This window comes from Phodopus roborovskii, unplaced genomic scaffold, assembly GCF_943737965.1.
Source record: "Phodopus roborovskii unplaced genomic scaffold, PHOROB, whole genome shotgun sequence".
Classification (NCBI taxonomy): domain Eukaryota; kingdom Metazoa; phylum Chordata; class Mammalia; order Rodentia; family Cricetidae; genus Phodopus; species Phodopus roborovskii.
In genome coordinates, this window is record NW_026126434.1 from 709292 (window position 1) to 733957 (window position 24666).

The 24666-nt window shown below is 42.0% G+C and overlaps 1 protein-coding gene across 4 annotated transcripts in view; it reads right to left on the reverse strand.

Annotated features, from left to right (window-relative positions):
• Positions 1 to 24666, reverse strand: part of Kcnk2 (potassium two pore domain channel subfamily K member 2) — a 174401-nt gene that overhangs the window by 53824 nt on the left and 95911 nt on the right. The gene's annotated exons all lie outside the window — the stretch shown is intronic.

Below are 24666 nucleotides of genomic sequence, written 5' to 3' on the forward strand. Positions count from 1 at the left end.
ACTGGTCATGACCTTGGCAGCTGCATGTCTCTCTCTTCAGAACCCCTAATGTTAACCAGCTCTACCTGTTTGGGGTGAATCACCCACAGTCCCAGAGCACAGGAACACATCTATGATAGGCAGTCCCTTCTCTCTCCTCCATGGTAAATTAACCTAGAGCTTTTGTCCAAAGTTTCTCTTATTCAAAAATATAAGCAGATGGTATATTGGGGTCTGCCCCCCTGTTGTTGCTGCTCTCTACCTGTGTTATGAAGATAGTGGCTGGGTTTGGGTTTTGTTTGGTTGTGTTTTGATCTATTAACACTCTGTGGAACCACCAAAGGGAACACCTACAGAAGTCTCTCCCGCCTTTGCATCAGAAGAAAGCTGTGGCTACAAGGTTTCAGAAGAAGTCTGGACAGCAGACCCCGCAGCAGGTGCTGGGCACCGAGAAGCAGCTGTGAACTGGTAGACATTGTGAAGAATTGGGATGTCATAGGATTGATGAACTCGGTGAAGTTTATCATCAAACATGGGACCTTGCACAGATTACTTCCTTGGCTATTAGGAGGGTATGTTGCTATTGTACACTTCTTCAAGGTGTAAGGACTGAGTGGAGTACCACATGAAGTGTTAGAAAAGTTTGTTATACTGTGTTGCTCAAAATACCTCAGGCAGTATGAAAACTACTGCAGTTATTACTAGTCATAGTATTGATAGAGGCAAAGATGGCAAAATCAAGGTATTTCGTCTATCGGTGCATAAAACAATAATCAAGCAAATGGCATTACCATCACATGATGGTCTTCACCATGTTTTGGAAATCTCTGACCACCCATGGGTGCCATTCTTCACAACAGTCATTAGAAAAACAGCAAACATTGCAAAAGGCCATTTCTCCCATGGAATGGTTGGAAGGACCAGGGTACTTATAATGAAGGTAAGGAGACCCACAGTACAGGCAGGCCCACTAGGGAATTTCAGCTGTGATCACAACACAGAAAAGGTACTGGACCTACCTGTGTGCTTCAAGGCAAAGAACCAAGAGCAGGTGGAAGTCACACAAAGGAACATGTAGCCAAGGAAGAATAGCTTGCCACAAGAGGTAGAGCTAAGTCAATCACATGCTGTATTCAGCAGCTGGAACAAGGACAAGGTTACCTACTCTTGTTCTTTGGGAAGAACCCACTGAGCACCTGCTAATGGTCAGACTCAGTGGCAAGCACTAAGAGTATAGTAATAAAGCAAGCTGGTCCTATCTCTCAGAGCTAATAAGCCAGGGAGGAGGGAGGTCATGACTCCCTAAGTGAACAGGTATGGAGGTGTCACAGGGTCCAGAGAATGTTCTTGGTACCCATGGGTGTAGAAGAATGAAAGAAGCCACACATAAACAACCCCAAAGTGGTGGCCAGAAACAGTAGAAGTTACTTAGGGTTCTGAAAGGAGGGTGTTCTTGACAAGGTTGAAGAACCAAAGACAGAGAATACCAAGGGGGAGAACTGAGAAAAAGATCTGTCATCTCTGAGAAACTGAGAAATGGGAAAACAAGGGGGGAAAAAAGATGAATGTTGAGGAATGTGTGTGAGTTTCCAGTAGACACAGGAAGAAGGTAAACAAGGACACATTACAAAACCTGTAAGGCTTTCAATGGTCTGCAGGGATGGGATCCACCTTGGTACCATCGATGTCATTTTAGGTCCAAAAGCAAGCATGTTCACAAGGAGGGAAAAGGGAAAATGTTAGGCTAGGATTCTGGCCTGGATAACTGGCGATCTTGAGAATGCTTCTTGGAGACAAACAAACTGTAACATGACTAGGCCTGGGGACACCACAGGTAGGACCAAGGAAGGTAAACCCTCTTTTGGTAAGTGTTCATCCAAGTTCTATGTGCTGAAGACTTGCTCGTCAGCGAGCTACTATTAGGGATTGATGGAAAGCAGGGAAGTCAAGGCATCGGGAACTCAAAGTAGCTGATGACATCATATCCATGATCAAGAAGAGAACAACAGAGGCTGCTCAGCTCCCTTTCTCCATTTACAGAGTTCCAGATCCTATCCAATCCAGGGAGTGATCCCATTACAGTGGGCAGGCCTTCCTGTCTCACCAGTGTATCAAGATAAATCACCCATAGGCATGGCTAGAGGCAACATCTCCAGGGATTCTAGATTCTGTCAAGTTGACAGTTGATTATCACAGTGGATCCTGGCAAGAGATACTTACATCATTGGCAGTTTTCCATTAGGGGAGATTGAGCTACCAACCCCTTCCTTGTCTCCTTGACCACAGTGTAACCGCATTGCTCTGCTCCCTCTTTCCCCACCAGTTTCTTCTTTCACACACACCAGAGGCATTCTTAGACTGTGACCTCCAGAACTGTAACCACAGCAAAGCATTTCTCTTTAAAGTCAGTTCTCACCTTTGTAACACAAAGGTGACAGCAAAGATGGTGAACCAGCTATGGACTCAGCTGATTTTTAATCTCTAGTCTAATAACCAAAGGGGACACTGCATGTCACATTCATAAGCCTGAAACTCAGGAGACAGAGGCAGAACCCTGAACTGGCATAGATTATGAACTAGATTAAATAACCTGCAAAAAGAAAAGTATAGACTCTAAAGATGATAAATCAGGGACGATACTTCATAGAACATCAACAATTGACATGTAGAAGGGGACAATCAGAGTCTGGCTGTGACAGGGTAAGCCAGTCTCAAAGGAAGAGAGCAAGAACCATCCCCAAATCACCCCCAAGGGGCTTAATGAGATAACCACCCAGGAGTACCAAGGATTTAGCAAGAATTTGTCACAAAGACACATCACAAAAGGCATTTCAATGGCGGAGTGCCACAAGAAGCCAACTATGCTGCTCTTCAGACTATTTTATCCCCCTTCTTTCCTTCTGGGCTCCCCCTTTCATTCCCTACTCTCTTCCCTCTTCTTTCTTCTCCTTTTACCTTTGATTTGTAAATAATTTTAGAGTCATGGGAAAGTCATAGGAATGCCATACAGAATTCCTTAAAATATTTCCTTACCTGTCAACCATTTCCCACTTTGCCCTCCCCTCCCTCCCCCACCTCTCCTCTCTCTCCTTAAATGTGTTCTTTCTGGATCATTGTGTAACAAGCTGCTTAGACAGCATTTTTATTTGTTTAAATTTTGTTGTTCTTTGAAATGAGATCTCCTGTATCCCAAGCTGGCTTCAAACTGACCAGATAGCCAAAGACAGCACTGATCTGATCCTCTTGCATCATCTCTGAGTACTGTTTACACAGCACCTGGGATCCAACCAGAGCTTCACATAAACTAAGTAAGGACTCTACCAACTGAGCTACATTCCCAGCCCATTTATCCCTATATTCTTTGTTCTTCCCTTTCATAAAAAAGACACTCTCTTAAATAACTACAGCACAATTTTCAAGCTTGGGTAAATGAACACAGAAAAGGGATTATCACTAAACTTAAAATCTACACTGAGATTTCATCAGTTGTCCTATTAACCCTCTTTACCACATTTTCCGCAGTGCTAGGGCCAACTCAAGAGCACACACTGAATCCGATTGACATGTCTTAGTCATTCTCAATTATCTCCTACCTTTTTGCCTAAAATGAGTTCATATTCAGTATCCTCTTGAGGAAATCAAGTTTTAGGTATGGCTCAGATGTGGCTAACAAGACTGACAAGGAAGACAGCCTCAAAATGATTATAAAACGAGGAATGTAGATGAGTCAAGCTCTTGAAAGTGGTGGCACAGGACCTTAGAAGGGTGGGAAATATGGGTTGCAGGATAGGCTGAAGGGGCTTGGGATGAAAACTGTTACATTTTTAGGTGTTTCCCAAGTCTATGCAATTCACCTTAACAGATTGAAATCATCTCTAGTAGGAATATTTCCATCATAGAAGTTAGCAAACACTGTAACTTACATCTTTTTTTTTCTTTCTTTCTCTGGCAGGTACTATTTACATTTGTCAACCTGATAAGATCTCAAATCACCCGGAAAAGACAGTGTTACTTACCAGGGACCCCCTTATTAATGATAGGGCTTGCGTATGTTTATCTCTGTGGGGATTTGTCTTCTTATGGCTAAATGGGTTGGTAAGACCCAACCCAATGAGGGTAGCAGCCCCTTTCCCTGGGTTCACATTCTGGGCCATATAAGTGTAGAGAGAATAAGACATTCACATCTCTCTGCTCTACTTTCTATTGATGGGTTATGACAGTTTCAAGTTCCTACGATGATGGAGTGTAACCAGAAACTGTGAGATAAAATTAACCTTTTCTCCCCCAAACTACTTTTCATGGGTATTTTATCACAGCAACATAAATGAATCCAGGGTGCCATCCCAGCACTGATTAGACACAGTAACATTCAGTGGACTTGTGGACCATCTGATGCAAAGAGTGGGATGGACATCAGTCACCTCTGAGTTTACCACAACTGTCCTCTCTTCTCCATGCCACATTCGGGAGCAGAGCCTTCCTAGAAAGTCCACCTTACCTGGATTGTCTAGTATCAGGTCCATTTATGCCACTCTTGCTAAGCAGTCCCAAAGGTTTGGGCCATTTTTCTCACCAGAAGTTATCTGTACTAAAAATAGATACCTCCCTCCCGTTCCAGCTCTGTACGACTGTAATCATATAATTACCTATTTGCAGTATCAGTCCATCTCCTATCATCTGACTTCCTATTTAATAAGAGTATAGACTCAATTATCACAGAGAGAAGGAGATGGATTGGTGGAGGAATAGAAGGAGAAGGGAATGAGTAAGGAAGATGGAGAGAACAGTTACAGCTTCAAACCCTTACTAGAGGGCCATTGGCTCAACCGGGACATAACTGAAAATCAGTTGGCTGGCTGCCCCATAAATGCACAATCTCATAGGTTAGAAAAAGAGTAAAGACTTATGATGACCAGCATTAGCTATTTACTTGACTAGGCTCCCTGGGGACTCAGGCATCTGAACATGCTTAAGGGGGATTATTTTATGTTAATTGATGAGGGCAGTGGCATCTTAATTGTGGGTGGACACATGCCCTGGGCTAAGGATTCTGGGTTGTATGAGATGGAAAAAGGAACAAGAGTGACAGCATGAGTCCACTCATCCCCTTGCCTTCTGACTGGGGTGTGATGTAATCAGCAGTTTCAAGCTCCTGCTGCCTTGACCCTTCACCATGATGGACTGTGTCTTTACTGTGAAGCAGAATAAACATTTCTTGTCAGGGTTTATTATAGCAGCAGGAAAAGAAACTGAGACACGAAGTTAGAAACACAAAGGAGAGAAGAGAAGAAGGAAAGGAAAAGAAACTGGGTGGCCCTGTGTTTCGAGGAAGGGGAAATAGAAAACGGTGTCAGAAATGGGGAAAGGGGGAAAATGAAACTGGGAGGGCAGGGGAGGGAAGACTTTGCAGAGGGACAATTATCACAGAAAGCCTTTTGAAGGAGCCATATTGAAACCCACTAGTGTTAAAACTTCCTAAAGTATATAAAGGAGCTTGGGTACAATAATTCAACTAGACACCACACACTATGAAATTTAAAAATGCAGCACCAGGAATTAGTTCTATTTTTGAGTTGCTAGCTGTTGGGGTCCCATAAACCCTCAAACACAACAAGCTATTGTCTGTGCCATTGATTATTCCCAAACTTGATGGTAAACCCTATTGCTGAAGATATCACATACTTTAGTGATAGAGTATGGAGATATAAAACTGGTACTCACTTGGAAACTTTGTAGGACAAATGACAAAAACCCAGAGACAGACACTGGGGTTCAAGCTAAAGATCAGAGAAGCAAAACAGCCAAATCACCAGAGAGCTCTCACCTCTACCAATGCTTAGACCAAAGGGGGAATCCACCAAATCTCAGACTGCATCTCCAGACTACACTGCTCCTCACCAAATCTCTAACTGCTCCTGAGACTGCACTGAGCTCCTTATATGTACTGAAGTTAAAGGCGTGAGATCTCTTTCTTTTTTAGACTGATTCACTCTCACATAGCCCAGGGTGGCCTTGAACTCACAGAGATCCATCTGCCTCTATCTCCTGAGTCCTGGGATTAAAGGTGTGTGACACCACTGCCCAGCTTCTATGGCTATGGCTAGCTTTGCATTCTGATCTCCAGGCAAGTTTTATTAGATCATAAACACTATATCACCACAAAGCTTCACCCCTACTGGCTAGGTTTTATAGTGCTGGAAGATGTTATGTACACTCCTGGCTAATTATCAACCTTAGCCAATATGACCCTCACAACTTCAATAATGACCTGCCTAGCAAGACATGCCCACTAGTAGAATAGTGCCATAAATTTTATGGGAGTAGCCAACAATTTGTTTGCTTAGATTTAAATCCAGCCCCAGGGTATGGTACTGATTCTCTAAACTGTCAATGAGGCCAAGAACCTGTGACTAGATAAATTATGGGCCATAGTGAAGAACCTACTGCTGTTATCCAGTTAAATGGACAGAGCATGAGATACTACCATAACCACAGATCAGTGTATCATTTAGTTATCATCAGAGAAGCTTCTTCTTAAAGTAGGTGACATTACCCAGATACCCACAAGTGGTCAGCTTACAAAAGATTTCAGAGTTCTCAGACCTAAATGGGACATATATATCAAGTGCCAGATGTGGTAGACAACTTCTGGACACAAAGGTGCAGATGTGCATACATACTCCCAGTGGTTGTGACAGCAAGCACAGGACCTGCTCAAGTTCAAATCAAAGTCCCAGCATGGAGGGGCTGAAATGCGCATGAAGTCCAACCCTTATTTTAGGAGCTGTCGGCATTAGGTGGCTGATAGCAGAGGGTAGGTCTGTCTTCCTTAGTGGGGTGGCTGCTGTGTAGTAGTCACAATGCAAATCAGGCCCCACAGCCAGGAGTTTTGGCCAACACAAATTAGACTGGGTGGGGATAAACAAAAAGAGTGATGGCATGTAGCCTGGGGGAAGAGAACATACATACAAGCATGTGCACGACAGTGGGTGGGTAGGGAGGTGGGGGTACCTTGGAGGAGGTTAAGGAGTGTATTAATATGATCAAAATATATTGTGGGAAATTTTCAAATAATGAAAATATTATTTTAAAAGGAAGGAATATGTAAAAAGAAACACCGAGTAAAAATAATGAATAAGCTCCCTGAGTAATTAATAAATTAATTTCTAATAAAAATGCTTTGCTTTTAAAACATTTTATAAGTTAATGGTAGCATTTTATGGTTTATCAAAATAAAAAGTAATTATCAATAAGTATTTTAAAGACCAAAAGGAGATAAAAATTCTTTTTAAATTTAAAAGAATGTTATCTATAGCTTCGATAATTAAGATCGTATGGGACATAAATGAATGAAACCAGTAGAGAAGCTGAAAATGACTCCAACAAGTACATGAACTCAGTGTTTAACAAATGCATTTAGCAGTAATTGACACTTACTAAGCAATGATGTAGTGAGTAGCTACTAATAAATAAGTTGTTCCAGGACCATGGGGATGACTCAGCAGATAATTGTGCTTGCTACACCAGAGTGAAGACAGAAGTTAAAATCCTTAGCACTCACGCAAAAAGCTGGGCATGGCTGCACTCATGCCCAACCCTGGTGCTATAGGGAATGGAGACAGGAGGAACTAACTCTAGGGCTAGCTGACTGTCTTTCCAGTCCAGATTCATTAAGAGATACTGCCTCCAGGGAATAAGGTAGAATATGTAGAGAGAGACACATGACACCCTCCTCTGCTACCTTCACATGCTCCTGGATAGGCACACATGGTACACATAAACACACACACACACACACACACACACACAGAAATAAACAATGCCCTTCATTCACATGGCACACTGATCTATCAGATGGATAATGTCATCAAGTATTAATAATCCAATCACACAAGACTATGAGCAGGCTATCTGGACTTCTCTTGTCCCAGTCTCCTTGGACTCCAGGAATAGCAGAACCTCACTGGAAACAGTTAACCAAAATCACGAGACAGAATTAACCTTCTCACATGAAATAGATTCCCCCTCAGGCAAGCAGGAACAGGCACAAAGGTTTCCTCCTCACCATTTAGAAGCAGAACCTAGATTGTGATAACCCAGACCACAGCTGGATTTTAAAATCCAGCTTCTGTAAGGCAAAGGACACAGTGGACAAGAACAAACGGCAGCCCACAGACTGGGAAAAGATTTTCACAAATCCTATGTCCGACAAAGGGCTGATCTCCAAAATATACAAAGAACTCAAGAAACTAGTCAACAAAACACCAAATAACCCTATTTAAAAATGGGGTACAGAACTGAAGAAAGAATTCTCAATAGAGGAAATCAAAAAGGCTGAAAGACACTTAAGAAAGTGCTCAATATCCTTAGCTATCAGGGAAATGCAAATCAAAACAACTTTGAGATACCATCTTCCTCCTGCCAGAATGGCTAAAATTAGAAACACCAATGACAACTCATGCTGGAGAGGATGTGGAGAAAGGGGAACACTCCTCCACTGTTGGTGGGAATGCAAACTCATACAGCCATTTTGGAGATCAGTATGGCGGTTCCTCAGGAAAATGGGAATTATTTTACCACAGGACCCGGCAATCCCCCTCTTAGGGGGATGATCCACATCCAGGCAGCAAAGACATCTGCTCAACTATGTTCATAGAAGCATTACTTGTAATAGCAAGAACATGGAAGCAACCTAGATGCCCCTCAATTGAAGAATGGATAAAGAAGATGTGGCATATCTACACAATGGAATACTACTCTGCAGAAAAAAATAATGGTATCTTGAAATTCACAGGCAAGTGGATGGCACTTGAAGAAACCATCCCGAATGAGGTAACCCAGTCACAAAAAGAGGAACATAGTATGTACCCACTCATATATGGATTTTAGACCTAGAGCAAAGGATCATCAGCCTATAATTCACACCACCAGAGGAACTAGGATACAAGGTGTATTCTAAGAGATTCATATAAAGTTCCTCACAGAAGGGGTAAGGGACAAATCCCCCAGAGCTCAGGGGAAGTGGAGGGGGGCAGCGAATGGAGAGAGAAGTAGGAGAAAGAGAGGGGGGAGGAGAGGAAAACACATCTGACTAGGAAGATTGAGTCAGGGTAGGAATAGAAGACAGGAGAGAGAGAGAGAGAGAGAGAGAGAGAGAGAGAGAGAGAGAGAGAGAGAGAGAGAACATAAAAGAGGGAGCCAATATTGGTTTGAAGAGAAAACTGAACCCAAAAAAAGGTCTAGAGACCTACAAGACTGCCACCAAATATCAATTTGAGCATCCATGGAAAGGCTACCATAAATGCCTTTCCCAGATAGTGAGATCAACAACTAACTTATCCATGGAGCCCTCAACTAATGCCTGTGGGAAACAGGAGCAAACACCCATACATAAACACTGAGTCAAACTAGAACCCAGATGCAGATGGAGAGGACACATAGAGACAGCTGACCTGAACAAGGAGGAGCTAGCGGGCCCCCAGACTGATAGCTGGGAAGCCAGCATGGGACTGACTCAGGCCCCCCTGAATATGGGTCTCAGCCAGAAGGACTGATCAGTCTAAGGGACCTCAGACAGTGGAACCAGGATGTATCCCTGGTTCACAAAAGGACCTTGCAAACACATCCCCCATGAAGGGATAACTGCCTTAACCTAGAGACAGGAGAGAAGCCCTAGTCCCTACTTCAAATGACCTATCAGATCTACATGACCCCAACTGGATGGCATTCCCCTACATATGGAATTGGTGTAGAGGGACGGGAGGGGAGGGTGGTTAGGGTGCATGTGAGAGGGCAGAGAGGGTAAAAGGGAGGGAGGGATGGAGGGAAGGAGAGGTAGAGGAAGGGAGGGAGGGAGGGGGAACTGGGATCAACATGAAAAATAATAAATTAAAAAAAAAAGGCAGGGTAGTTTATAGGTCAAGAAGCCCCAAAGCAATGCTGTGTAGCAGTCCTTAAACTTCTACAAAAACTAGAGCTGGTGTCCTTTCTCCAGCCTGGTCATTGTTGCTCTGTACACTCATCAGAAAACTTCCTTTGCTTCTGACAGAGCTCATGCAGAGATGCACAACTGGTCAAAATTCAGAGAACAACTGACACATCTACAGTGTACCTGTACCCAAGGCTCGGAGAAAGTCACAGAAGACGGGGTGGAAAAACTGTTAAGTGCCAGAGAATGATATCTTACCATGTTGTAAGGGATGGTGTGACAGGGAACTTTACACTCACATAATTTCAACAATATGGTAACTAAACATGACCTGCATGATGACAACACCGGTTGAGTTGTCTACATGATGACATGATGGGGGCAGGGGTGGATCTCCCAAGGTCTCACTCCCAAGTAGAGAGCTACAGATGGTTGATGGAAACTGACAGAGGGAGAGAATCAGTTTTACTGAAAGACAAGCTTTCTGACAGTCTCTAATCCTAAGTGGTCAGCTCTATACGCATACACATATGATTCACACTAAGTGGACTTAGCAGGTTTGTGTGTGTGTGTTTGACACACACACATACACATACATACATACATATATACATACATACATAAATATATTAAATTCCCTTAAAGTCTGGGAAAAAGGTATCCATTTTCCAACCACTACTTATTGGGCTGAATGTTCTAGCAGATTAATGACAGAAAATATTAAAAGGAATAATTGTTATAAAGAAGATGAAAAGCAGATTAGTGTAAGTGGAATTAAATATACTGTAAATAAAGAATATGCAAAATTGTTAAATTTTGGTAAAAAGCTGAATGTATGAAAAACACAAAATGAACCAGCAGCCTTTTAGTATTTGAACATACTCTTATACATGGAACAAGATGGAAAATACTTACTTAAAATTAAAAGAAACATCAAATGCCTATGAAGACATATATAAGAACTTTAGGGAACAGCTTGATCTACAAAGGCTAGGAGGGAACAAAAGGGAAAAGAATAGACTAAGGGCTGGGGTGGCACTCAATGTATCATTAAAACAAGCAGGACAGTTGAAAACTGAATAATCATTAGTAATCCTGGAGCAACTTGTTACAACTTCAGAGAAAAAAATATCCAACCTGTGTATCTTCACAGTACCAGGGTAAAAACCACGAACACATCTAATTTTTAGTATTGATTCCTTATGTTTCCCCCTTTGTTTAGAAGCATCCTTCCCCACTGCTCACTACCTGGCTCGTGACTAAGTATCATCCATCGCTTGAGTTTGACATCAGTTTCTCTATAAATCGTGCTACATACACTCCCAAAACTAGACTTATCTCATCATCTCCTCTCTAAGAGCTTTCTCACCAAATGAATTAGAAGTTTTGTAGGACAAGAACCACATTTTGGTTAGCACTCTGGCCCTAACCAAATACACTCCCCACTCCTCATAGCTACTGGCCTATCATCTCTGCCTTATCTCTGTCCTCTCTTCCGTCTACTTCTGTCCAGTCCCCTTCTGGTTATTTTAAGAGAACTTTGACCCAAAATGTTCTCACAGAGCCCTTCTGCCTTATCTGCTATGAAAATGGTGGACTTGGGGAAAGATGGCCCATGAAGCTACTTCACACCCTTCACATGCCTGTCACCCTTAGCATCTCCTCTGCTGGAAGGTTTTATCTGCAATTCCAGGTTACTGCCTGAACTTCCTGACCAATACTTTCTCCTTTTAAAAATAACCAGACTACAGCTGGGAATAGCAGTGTTGATACATGCCCGTTATCACAGATTTGGAATGTGGGGGCAGAAGGAACGGGAGTTCAACATCTCCCTTACCCACAGAGCAATTTCAAGGCCAGTCAGGACTAAGTGAGAACTGGTCTCAAGAAATCAAAAATCTAAAAAGGCCAACTGACTTACTTATTCTCTCTTCTTCCCTTCGGTCTTCAGTGTTTTGTCCTAGGTGATAAGAGTAAGTACTGTAGCTTACATTGTCTTGACACTCTCTACTGTGACCTTCATTAAAGTCCCAAAGATTCCATCACAAGCACATTTGTATACTCCTTCACTGAGACTTCCTCTTCTCCAGCCTGACATTCACAGGAAGCAGGCCCCAAATTCTGTGATATGCTGGACAACACCCTATATGTCCCTCACATGCTCAGTAACATGACTGTGACACAGTCAAATGACTCACCACTGATCAGAATCATCTAACTCATCGATCCCCCAATGCCATAAGCCATAGGGGCTTTGTAGGCAGCTTGGCTGGTGGCCCCTTTCTATCCATGCTTCACAGCCCACCCCTTGTTCCCACACTACGGGGCACCAGAACAGCTTGCCTTGGTTCTCTCACCTTGAGTTCATCTCACAAGAGCTTAACTCGAGTGAAAGCACAGCTTCTGTTTTTGTAAGTCTGGAGTTTTTAAAGCCCTGAAATACCCCAAGTCTTTTCTTTCAAATCCCCAGTCTTTACATGCCAGCATGTATAGCTTGGTAGTTATACCATAGCTACCATTATTCCCAGTGAGAAATATGTTGCACTCTCCCAGTTCCTTAGTCTTTTACGGCATCTGCTTCTTCCAGTGGCCTTCTATTGCTGTGATGAAGTCTCCTCTGCCTTCCTCACACACAGCAACTTCCAATGCACAGCTATGCTTCCCCTTTCAACCAGCTGGGCTTGCACACTCTTTCAACGAACACACTCTATTATTCACTATCCTTATTGCTGTAGGCAAATACCTGGCAAGACTTATTTTGGCTCACAATTTGAGGGAATACAAGGAATAATCTCAAGGAAGGGCTCTGACTATGAGAGTAGGAAGTATTTGAGTATATGACCTCTGTAGTCAGAAAGAGGTCAAGCTAGCATTCAGGCCAGGACATAACCTTCAGTGATGCCCCCCCTCAGAGACCCACCTCCTTCTGTGGAACCCTACCTCTTAAAAGTTACATGATCTCTCCAAAACCATGCCAGCAACTGAGGGGCAAGTGTTCACACACTTCATCCTCAGCGAACTCCCTCTTAGTCCAGGAACCAGATGTCTGCAGTTGGAAGAATATTTCACAGGATGGCTACCTTGCTATTTTACAATATGGCTACCTTGCTGTTTTACAAGCTTCCCACCATCCCCCCCACACCCATTTGCTATTTTACAAGATGGTTATCGCTGAGAGAGTTGCTTTTAAAATCCTATGCCTTATAGAAACAGCATGCATGAAGGGTTCCCATGGAACATGGTTAGTTTTAAATGCGATTTACCACATCCTAGAATCAAGTCTAAGAAAAGAGTATCACTTAAGGAATTATCTGGATCAGACACGCCTGTGAATATTTGGGAAATTATCTTGATTGTTAATCGACTGAATCCCTCTACCATTTTCCTTCTCTTCCCTCTCACTTATGCTGAGTGCAGTACTATCTCTAGGCCATACCCTGAACTACATAAGAGTAAAGAGAACTAACTATGGCATCAGGCTGGTGCTGTCGGTCCACCTGTTTCTCTCTGCACTTGATGATGGATGTGATATGAGGTTGCTTGAGTTCCTGTCTTGACACAGGCAGCGCTCCTGACACTCAGAGCACATGTTGACTATGGATGAAAATAACAAAGAGGATGATGGAGAAGCTAATGACAGCAGTACTTTTCCTCCTTAAATGTGTCTGAGACTTGAGGAAACATTCTCTTTTTATATTCTTTTGAAGACTAAATCAAATAATCTACCAAGTGAAGTGTGGTTCATATTTCATTCCAGACCCTAATAAGCAATATCAGCTTTCAGAACATCTCATCATTAGCCAAGTGAAAAACATAAGTGTTATGTTGGTAGAGTCACTCTAATTGGCATCTCTCATAAACATAGGATGGCCAGGTACAGTCTTGTGTGAGATGCCTAATTACGCTGCTATCGCCACAAAAGAAAGTACCAGTAGCCAAGGGGGAAGCATTAAATTTAAAAAATTAGAAAATTTTAAATAATAAAACTGAGATGGCCAGTACAGTTTTAACCCCATCACTGCATAAATACCCAAGTCAGACTTCAGGAAATGGAAGTACAGGTGGCAATTACATATCACAGCTTGAAGAGCTAAGACTCAAACTTTCAAGTACTAACTGCTGGCATATGAAACAATTTCACTTGGAATCCAGGTGTGAGCATATGCCATCACTATAGCTGTTATTTTAAGTCAATAATTTTGATCTTATCAACTTGTCAGTTGAGATATATATATATATATATATATATAATGATTCTGTGAGGTATGTGGTTACAATGGCAAAAGTACCCACCCATATTGATAACTAACCAGACACTGACTAAAAGTAGTGGTGATTGGGCTGTTCAGGTCAAAGTGTCCATCACTGAAGCCATATGGGGAAAGAAGCCCCTATAACCAGATTAAGTGCAGTAAATGGCCTATGGCACCTTTAAGCTACATCTCTGCTAGATTTAGATCTTGATACTTTCAGACAGAACTATGCCAGTTGAATTTTATATTAGGTATGATAAGACATTAACAACAGTAACTAATAACAAAACCCAAGTATTTTAAACAATGTGCTATGATAACAGCTGTGCAAAACATATCTACTATCTGGAAGATTCCATAGTGTGGAAGTATACACCACACACTAGACACATTTCCTGCCACGTTACATATCGTCATAGAGACCACAGCAAAGGCAACTCTCAGTCTGCTATGACTTTCTTGACCTTTCAGAGTCTCCTGGATTCTGTGCACTACAAAGAAATCTCCACACTATATTTATCTCTACCAAGCAAAGAGCTATTTATCCAATAGCTGTTGGTGACTACTGGTGACCATGTATCATTACTCTTTTTATTAGTTCTGCCTAATCTAAGTAATATAGTTTCCATGTGAGGAATTTCATTTTGTCTAGAGTTGATTTGCTTCAATTTCCAACAAAGGCTACAGTGGGTACACACACACACATACACACACACACACACACACACACACACACACACACACACACGTGGAGGAGGGTGTGTGCAAATACACACAAATATTCACTTCTCCATTTTTAAAATGTATTAGAAACTTGGAGGTTTTAATTTATGGAAAAATCCTGGAGAGCCCATGAATACCTCTCTGTCACGCCACCTTTCTACGCTCTGATTCCTTGCACACTTCTCACTCATCCCTAAAGTATGTGCACAAGGAGAACATGTATCTGGTGCATCCCGACCCTGTCTGTAACATACCCACAATGGGGGGTGGGGCCACTGCTCAAGTTAAGTGCTTTACCCTAAATTTATTCTCTTCAAATGCAAACAACAACAACAACAACAAAACAAAAACAAACAAACAAACAAAAAACACAGAAAGAGCTCCCAAAGAATGCATAGAACAGTGGCTAGAAACACTCCAAGGTCTTGTTTCCACTACCATTTGGAGCCCATAGGGAGAGAATGTAGGAGGATTTCCCACTCAGCAGAAGAAAGTGGGCTGGCATGTGCACCATTCAGAAACTAATTAAGCTATGCTACTCCACCAGCTAGCATGTTCAAACTGCAGAGAGTACAAAAGATTGGAGACCCGCGTCTCTCTCTGGGTACACAGCTTAAAAACCAATAATCAAAGATAAAAATGGCTCCTGTAGAAAGCTGGAAATCCATCCCCTCTCCCCCCCCCCAAGCATGGTAGAGGCCGAGACAGAAGAATCATTAATTCAAAGCCTAGGTGGGTAAGTGAACAATTTAACAAAGCATTCCTCCCACCCTTGGCCCCTATGCCTGGCTTACTCCATGCCCCTTGCCATCACAGGCTGTATCATTTATTTGTTTTTTTTAATTCTGTGTCTTACTGGGTCTTGTGTGTTGGTTTGTTATGTCTCTACCTTCTAGAAACTGTCCCGTGAATTCAAGATTGATATTATCTGGGTGAGTGGATGACTCAATGAGCACATCTCTGAAGATGAGATACTGCAGGACCCAAAACTTGATTGGAGTAACAATAGATGAGAATAAACCATTCAACCTATAGATCTGGAGTCCAAACTCAATGGAAACTGAAATAACTGGTACTTAAAAACAAAAGCATAGAGGACTCTGGGTAGCACAGTGGTAGGTAGAGTCCCAGCCCAGCAAAGACAAAGGTCCTAAGATTAATTCCCAATGCCACCAAGTAAAAAAAAATAATAATAATAAAGAAAAACAAAAAAATGATGATGTAATACAGATGGGAAGTTGATGTGCAAAAGTCAGAATTAAAATCAACATTTAAGGTGATAAGAATTAGAGGGAAGAACAGAAATGGCAGAAATTCTAATCAGTGCACAGACACAAAAGGTTTCCAAGAATTACAGAAAAATAAACATGGAAAAAATTTTAAGAAGCAAATGAGAGAACTAATAATAGAAAAGAAACAAAAATTGCCAATGGCATTGAGTGTAAGAAATCAAAATCAAAACAGACCAACAAAGCTACAATTAAGATTTTTTTTTCTAAAAACTAAGTAAATAAATGAAGCAAGTGAAAGATTAAAAGGAAATCTGTAAAGCAGAACATGGGAAGGTGGGTTTTTAGAAAATGTCAGTGCTGGAGAGATAGTTGGCTCAGCAAGGAGCTTGTCTTAAAGCTGGAAGATGTGAGTTCAACCCCCAGGAACCCTGTAATTCCTGGGTGTGGTTGGCTATACTTATAATCCCATCATTAGGTAGGCAGAAACAAGAGGATCCCTGGGGCCACTCATACCCACAGATACACTTACCTGTGTGTACGCGCACGCACGCACACACATACCACAACTGAATCTACACACAAGAGAAGAAACAAGACATAAAACCAAATAATCCAATTAAAAATGGGGTACAGAGAATTCTCATCAAAGGAATCTCAAATGAAAATGAACAAGAAACACCTAAAAAAAAATGTTCAACACTATTGCGGTTTAATAAGGATCAGGAGAAACAGATAGGCTGAATAGATGTTTATTCAGGGAGAAATAACATAGACAGATGAACACCAGCAGGTTCCTGGTCCCAAGGACGCCTCCGGATGCTCTCCTGTCCCTCCTGCAAGCAAAAGAGCTCCCTGAGCCCCTTCATCAGACTTAGTTCCCCCAGGTAACATGCGCCCCTGACCCCAATGGGCGTGGTCTGTGCCACAGGTGTGGACAAAGAGAATATCTCACTACACAACATACCTAGCCATCAGGGTAATATAAATTACCCAGGATAAAGTAACTCTGAGAATGGATAAGATCAAAACCACAAATGACAGCTCATGCTGGTGAGAAGGTAGTGTAACGAGAACACTCCTCCATTGCTGGTAGGAGTGAAAAGTTGTACAGCTTACTTTGGAAATCAATATGGTGGTTTCTCAGAAAATTGGAATTGACCTACAAGACCCAGCTATACCATTCCTAGGCATATACCCAAAGGATGCTCCATTCTACCACAAATACACTTGCCTAACTATGTTCATAGAAGCTTTATTCATAATAGCCAGAAACTGGAAATAACCTAGATCCCTTAACCAAAGAATGGATAAAGAAAACATGGTACATTTACACAATGGATTATCACTCAGCTGTTAAAAAAGCTGAAATTTTCAGGCAAATGGATGGAACTGGAAGATCATCCTGAGTGAGGCAACCCAGACCCAGAAAGACAAACATGGTATGTACTCACTCAGAAGTGGACATAACTATAAAGGAAAGAATAACCATGCTACAACACACAGGCCCAGAGAAGATAAGTTACAAGGAGGGTTCAAGAGGGGTGGGAAGACACAGGAATCTTCCTGGGAAGGGGGAGTAGTATAAATATAGGATAACCAACCTCAGGCAGGAAGCAGAAAGCAAACAGGAAGTGGATACCAGCTACTAAGCCTTGTCCCCAGTAAGGCCCTTCCTCCACAACCTTCCCCCAAAGTGCCACAAGCCTGGGACCAACTACCCAACTACATTAATCTATGGGAGACATTTCACATTCAAATGACAAAGCCATCAATACGTCAATAGTTATGGAATGACAGTAACTATGGCAGGGAAACTATGGTAGTAACTAACACAGGGAAATGTTCATATGTTTGTAAAGACAAAGAATTTCATTTAAAGTGAGCACACCATTCATTTCTCACTATCTTTCCAGTCAGCAGTGCCACACAAATGACCTCCTCTTTATACTGACAGGCGAATATTAATCTTAGCCACCTTGATTTATGCTTCCTAGTGTTTCTGTGAATTTTAAAAAAGCAATTAACATGGCACATTTTCAAACCTTCACAAACACTTATGAAAGTCAATGAACAATACTGTAAAAAGACAAAGAGTTTCCAACATGTGATTTATGATCATCTGGCCCAGGAGATTTTTCCCTTTCTATAACTTAACATCTTTTCATAATAACCCTTTTTATGATAATAAGTCTACATAACTCCAAAAGAGTATATTGGCTTCTTTTTCTAGCAATTAGATTTTATTTTTCCCCTCTCAAATTCTTATTCTATTTTAAACCCAGAATGTCACGGCTTGACATTAGTAGAACTCTAGTTTTCTGAAGCATAACATTGATAATCATGTTTAAAGAATTCTACTCAGAATCTTGGAGTTGGAGAGACAAAATACATGACACATTGATGTCACTCAAATGGGCATGCCCAACTTTTGAACACTGGGACTTTGAATGTTTACCTACTTAAAATATGATGGGCTTTCTTTCATGATTTTTTAAAAATTCAGTTGTATGGTTCCTTAATGAGAAATATTTACTTATTTACTTATTTATTTATCATTTATTCATTTTGGTATTATTGAGACTGGCTAGTATGGAACTTGTTATGTATATGGAAATCCTGAATGTCCCAGCTTCCTGGGTGCTGAGATTAAATGAATGAGTCATTACACTATGCCCACCCCCGGTGGATTTATTGTATAAGAAACTATAGTAGTAACTGGAGCTGTGTCCAAATATTTGTGTATTCTGGGTACCTGCACACTCTTGAACTTGGCTATGTCAGTGTTCTGGGCTATGTCTGCACTAGTGGCCAGAATGCCAGAACGCTCTCTCTCTCTCTCTCTCCTCTCTCTCTCTCTCTCTCTCTCTCTCTCTCTCTCTCTCTCTCTCTCCCTCTCTCTCTCACTCTTGCTCTCTCCCTCCCTACCTACCTCCCTTTCCCTCCCCTCCCCTTCTCTCCTTTTCTTTCTTTCTCTTTCTTTGTTGTTGTGTTTTCTTTGTTTCTTTTTCCATACAGAGTTTCTCTGTATAGCCCTGACTGTCCTGGAACTTGCTCTGTAGACCAGACTGGCCTCAAACTCACAGAGATCTGCCTGCCTCTGCCCAGTGCTTGGATTAAAAGCATGCACCACCAATGCCTGGCTATTTCTTTGTTTTTTGTTTTTGTTTTGAGACAGGATTTCTCTATGTAGCTTTGGAGCCTGTCCTGGAACTCATTCTGTATATGAGGCTGGCCTTGAACTCACAAAGTGTGAGTTCCCAGGTGTTGGGATTAAAGGCATGAGCCACCACTGCCCAGCAGTAGAACTCTTTCTAACCCTAGGAACAGCAAAGGGGCCTGCAGGTGAAGACTGTGGTCTGCAAAGGTATCAAGTGTGGTGGGAAGAGGCCTCTTGCCTTCCCATGCTGAATCTGCACTGTGAAGCAGCAAGGCACTTGTATTGTGAAAGGCTACCAGATTGGTCCTGGAAGTAACTTAGCTAATATTAAGTAATGCAGAAGCACAGACTAGTCTATGAATGTGTATATCATGTTCTTTGGTTGTTATTACTTAGAAGTTCATGTATCTAAATTTCTGTGGAATCAAATAACATTAAAATATAGATTCAGTAAGTTGCCTGTCCAAGCTTTCACTTACATTTGCTATTTATAGGAATGGCTTTATGGAGAGATGGTTCGGTAGTTAAGAGCACTTAGTGCTCTTGCAGAAGACTTGTTTTGATTCCCAGCATCCATGTGGTGGCCCATAACCATGTGTAATTCAAGTTCCAGGGCATCTGCCATCCTCTTCAGGCCTCTATATGCATTGCATGCATATGGCACACATACATGCAAGCAAAACACTCATTCATATAAAACAAATAATTTTAAACGCCCATTCTTTGCATAATACCTACTTAATTGCTTCTAACTCATTTCCTGCCTTTCACACCATTGTGAGTTAATAACAACACATGTTGACTTAGGCCTCCATGTAACACTCTTAAAGACCTTTGTAATTTCTTGAACCATAGAGGTATACAGAAGAATCCTTGATTCTATTATGTGGACTTTAGCTAGTTTGGTAGCTAGTTTTAATTGTCAGCACGACATAGGCTAGAAGCACCTTGGAGAAGGGCCTTTGAGAAGGTCTGTGGGTGATTATCTTGATTATAGCCACAGAATTGAGAAAACACATCCTGAATGTAAATGGCACCATTTCATGGACTGGGCCCTGGACCAGATTAAAGGAGAATGATGTTCGGCACTAGCAAGCAGGCTTACATTCTTTGCTTTGCCCCTTGACTGGATGCAATGTGACCAACTGTCTCAAGCTTCTACCACTTCCCATTATAGAAGGACAGGAAGCTGTAGGAGCCATTTCTCCCATCCTCTGGGAAGGGGGGAAGAACCAGAAACTGGCACAAACAATACATATCTAAGGACAACACTAGAAATCTCTGGAATGCCTGGAAGATGCAGCTCCACACAGGCTTCAGGCCTCATCCCAAACAGCTTGACCTGTGTATATCTGACTGCAGTTATACTGTGCTTTATAATAAAAACGGAGAAATGTAAATTGTTTCCCAGCGTTAGTGAGAAGCTTCAGACCTAACACAAGGAGGGGCCTGATTCCAGAGCAAACAGTATAGGAATCTGGGCTCCAATCATGGGTCTGAGTCCTTCACCTACAGAATCTGATGCTACCCCAGGTAGACAGCATCAGAACTAGCCTGAATTAGTGTCTGCTGGAGAATTGCTTAGTATGGAGGAGAACACAAATGTGTGCTGTCAGGGTGAGAGCTCAGGGGAAAGAGTCTGTTCAGTTTTCTTTTCTACCCTTCGGTCCTTTGTCCTACCTTGCTGCTGCTAACCTTTAGCAATTATGCTCTCTCTCTCTCTCTCTCTCTCTCTCTCTCTCTCTCTCTCTCTCTCTGTGTGTGTGTGTGTGTGTGTGTGTGTGTTGTATGCATGGTGTGCACATTTGATTACATGGATGTTGATGTATATACAAAGAGGTCAAAGGACAATCTCAGACCTTAGTTCTTGCCTTCCACATTGTTTGAGACAACATGGGTCTCTGTTTTTAGTTTTGTTTGTTTGCTATTGTTTTTGTTTTTGATGGGTACATGAGATTGGGAAGCCCCTCCCTCTACCTCCCATCCCCCACAGGAGTACTAGAACTATAGGTGTTTACTAATGCTGGGTGTAGGGTTTTTTTTGTGTGTGTGTGTTGGGGGGGTTCAAAGTACTCAGATCCTTAGGCTCCCATGACAGGCTTTTACCCATTGAGCCATCTCTGGAACCCAGCAATCGTTTTCCTCCTTAGCATCTTCAGAGAGCTATGATAGAGCATTCCCTAAACCTGGACACTGTTGTTTTTATTGCAAAGGAATGTTGGAGGTGAGGGTAATTTAAGGCCAGGAGGTAAAGAATAGTTCTGACCACTTGAGCTTTCAAATTTTCTCATTAGCAGTATTTTTTTTCCTAGCTGTGTTTTAGAACCAAGAGCTTCCCAAAATTCCTTTATTCCTACAGTGAGTCCAAGTGCCACACATAAGCCACAATGGCTAAGCATGAGTGTCACCTGGCATGAGTCCTTCTGTCAACATCATGCTATGCTTAAAGTATGACACAGCAATGCCATCTTTCCAAGAGTAAGACTGCGTTATTCTAAAAACCTTCAAGTAAACACACACACACACACACACACACACACACACACACACACACACAATGGACAAAAGCAAATGTGTAGCATAATTACCAGCTGAAAGTAGAGAAGCTTGACTAAATATTAACTCTACACCTTCCTTATTAAATGAGACACGGGAACAGTGTTCTTAAGTGTCCTGTTCTAGTTTAATCACATTGAGAGCCAAGCTTGGCTATGCACTGGCCTGCCAGATGTGCCACATAGCTACATATTTTACCCCAGAGGTGAAAGGGAGTGAGGGGGGATGAGAAGAAACAGTCAAGGTGCTAATTCAGGGCATAAAGATACACTGTTCATAACTTGGGGTGTAATTTTTTTCCTTTTTATGGCTTATTTTATTTTGTATGAATGAGTGTTTACCATGAATATGTGTGTGCCTACTGTGTGTGTGTGCGACTGGTGCCCACTGAGGCCAGAAGGGTGTTGGATCCCTGGAATTGGAGTTGCAGATGGTTGTGAGCCACCACGTTGGTACTAGGACCTGAACCTTGGTCCTCTGGAAGAGCAGCTGATGCCTTTAATTGGTGACTCTTCTCTACAGCCCTTTTCTGGAGCAATTTCAAGGTCACAAAAGTTGCTTTCCAGAAGGTTAAAAGTGCCTTATTGCAAACTGTTCAAAATTATTACAAAAAAAAAGGAAAATATGGTGGGTTTTGTTCTAATAACAAGCAACCTTGAAACTCAGTATAGACCTTGGTGAGTGAGGCCTCTCTCTTCTTACTGGAATGTGTGCAGTGAAACCAGACCTAAACTAGAACACTCTGGATTCTCCTGTGACTGGAGAAAAAGGCTAATGCTTAGGGAAACTACATCCCAGAGGGTTCCAAATCCCTTTTCAAGCTGCACAAGGTACTTGGTGTTCCTTTGCAGGCCTCCTCTTGCCTGGCATGAATACATATGCAATGAGAAGTTAGCATGACTAATTTAGCTCATCCACTTAGGAGTCTGTAACAGTATTCACAGGAATCCAGCTCCATTACCCATCCAGCAGCTTAACTTTGGACTCTGCAAACCTAGCTCTATCCATAGGGCATCTTCTCTGATAGCTACTGTTTCTCTCCTCCTCCTCCTCTATCAATTCTTCTTCTTTCTTAGATAATACACAAGCTTGCATGCATACATTAAATCTTGATATGAGTTTTAGTTAGTGTAGCAGAAGAATCATAGAGTCAAAGACACAAAACTATTCATTTGTACTTCTGCATTTCAGTAGAACAATACCAGGATTTCTTGTTGTTGTTGTTATTTTAAATAACCATCCTCTTTAATAAGCTTTTTAAAATATTGTGAGTCCAAGTTAGGAACTTTGCAAAATGGCCCACCTTAAAGTTGCCTGAAAGAACCTTAACTTTCATTTAAAATGGGCTTTCAGAATCCAGCATGCAGCTCTTTCAGAGACCAGTGAAATACGACAGACACATGCGTATGCTAAATTAGTAAGTTAGCACTCAACACTCAGAGCCACAAGGACGTCATCTCCTGGGAAGGCTTTGTGGCAAATTCTACACCACTGCTTCGGGGCCCTTGGTCTCCACGTGCAGGTCAGACTCCTGTACTCATAGTAGGGAACACAGAATGATGGGAATTTAGCCTCAGAGTTTCAGGTTTATATTTTTCCACTCCATACAGGAAAAAGGGATCAGCCAAAAGTCAGCACAGGGCTTTACGGTTTCCAACACTCACTGTCTCTTTCCAAAACATGTTTTCCCTCCTCCTTTTCTTCTCTCCTCCTTCTTCCTCCTTCTTTTTCCTTTTTATCTAGAACTGCTTGATAAAATTACTCCAAACCTTTCTTTCATTTTCTTCTTCTTCTTTTTTTTTTTTTGTTATAATCTGTTTCTCATCAGTTAAGTATGATACCTAATGGGATGCAATTTTTGCAGAAAGTCAGGCATCAATATCATAATATCCTTAGCAATTCAAGCCATGTAAAACTGAAGCATTATTCTAGTGAACTGGTTCAAAAACACAGAAAAATACAGAAACCACACAAACCATAGGGACCACATACATGAACTCAATCCCAATACTCTGGTAGTGGAAACTGAGTGTTCTCTGCAAGAGGGACAGATGTCCCTTAAAAAAAAGAAAGAAAGGAAGGAAGAAAGGAAGGAAGGAAGGAAGGAAGGAAGGAAGGAAGGAAGGAAGGAAGGAAGGAAGAAAGGAAGAAAGGAAGAAAGAAAGTTTTCTACTCAGAGAACACCCAGGATGGTAAACTAAGGTGGATCTTGAGTCCGGCCCTTATGCTAGCAATGCAAGTGTTTCACCCTGAGTTCTCTCCTTAGCCCCATCCTTCTCTTATGATGATATCTGGCAATGGCTTCCCACTTCACAGAGACCCTCACCATGACCCTCTGAGCCCCTCGTGCTTTGGGGCCTGCTTATCTGTGACCCCCCCCCATGGCTTCTTCTGCTACTCCTCCTTCTAGATGGCCAGGGTCTGCTCCGTGGCTCATCTGAGTTCCTTGAATGTGCCAGACTCCATCCTACTCAGGATCTGTGCTGCGGCTGTGCCCTCTGACTGAACTCATCTTTCCACTTGTCTGTACACAGCTGACTTCTTCTCATCCTTCAGGTTTCAGATGGATGTCGCCCCCTCAGAGTTCCTGCAGCAGCCTCTTTGGGAAAGCCTCCCACTCCTGGCTCTGGTTTCTCTCTATTATTGCACACCAGGTTCCTCTACAGCATTCAGCACCCTGTTTATTAATGTCCTGGTGATTGGTCACCTGTCTTTTTAACCCCAACACAGTAATGAGGAGTAACATAATTGAGCCAGCACAATTAAAGAATAGCCAAAATAAAGAAAGAAATAAAAGCTGGCAGAGGGACGGGAGGGATGAAGTACTGAAATGAAGCT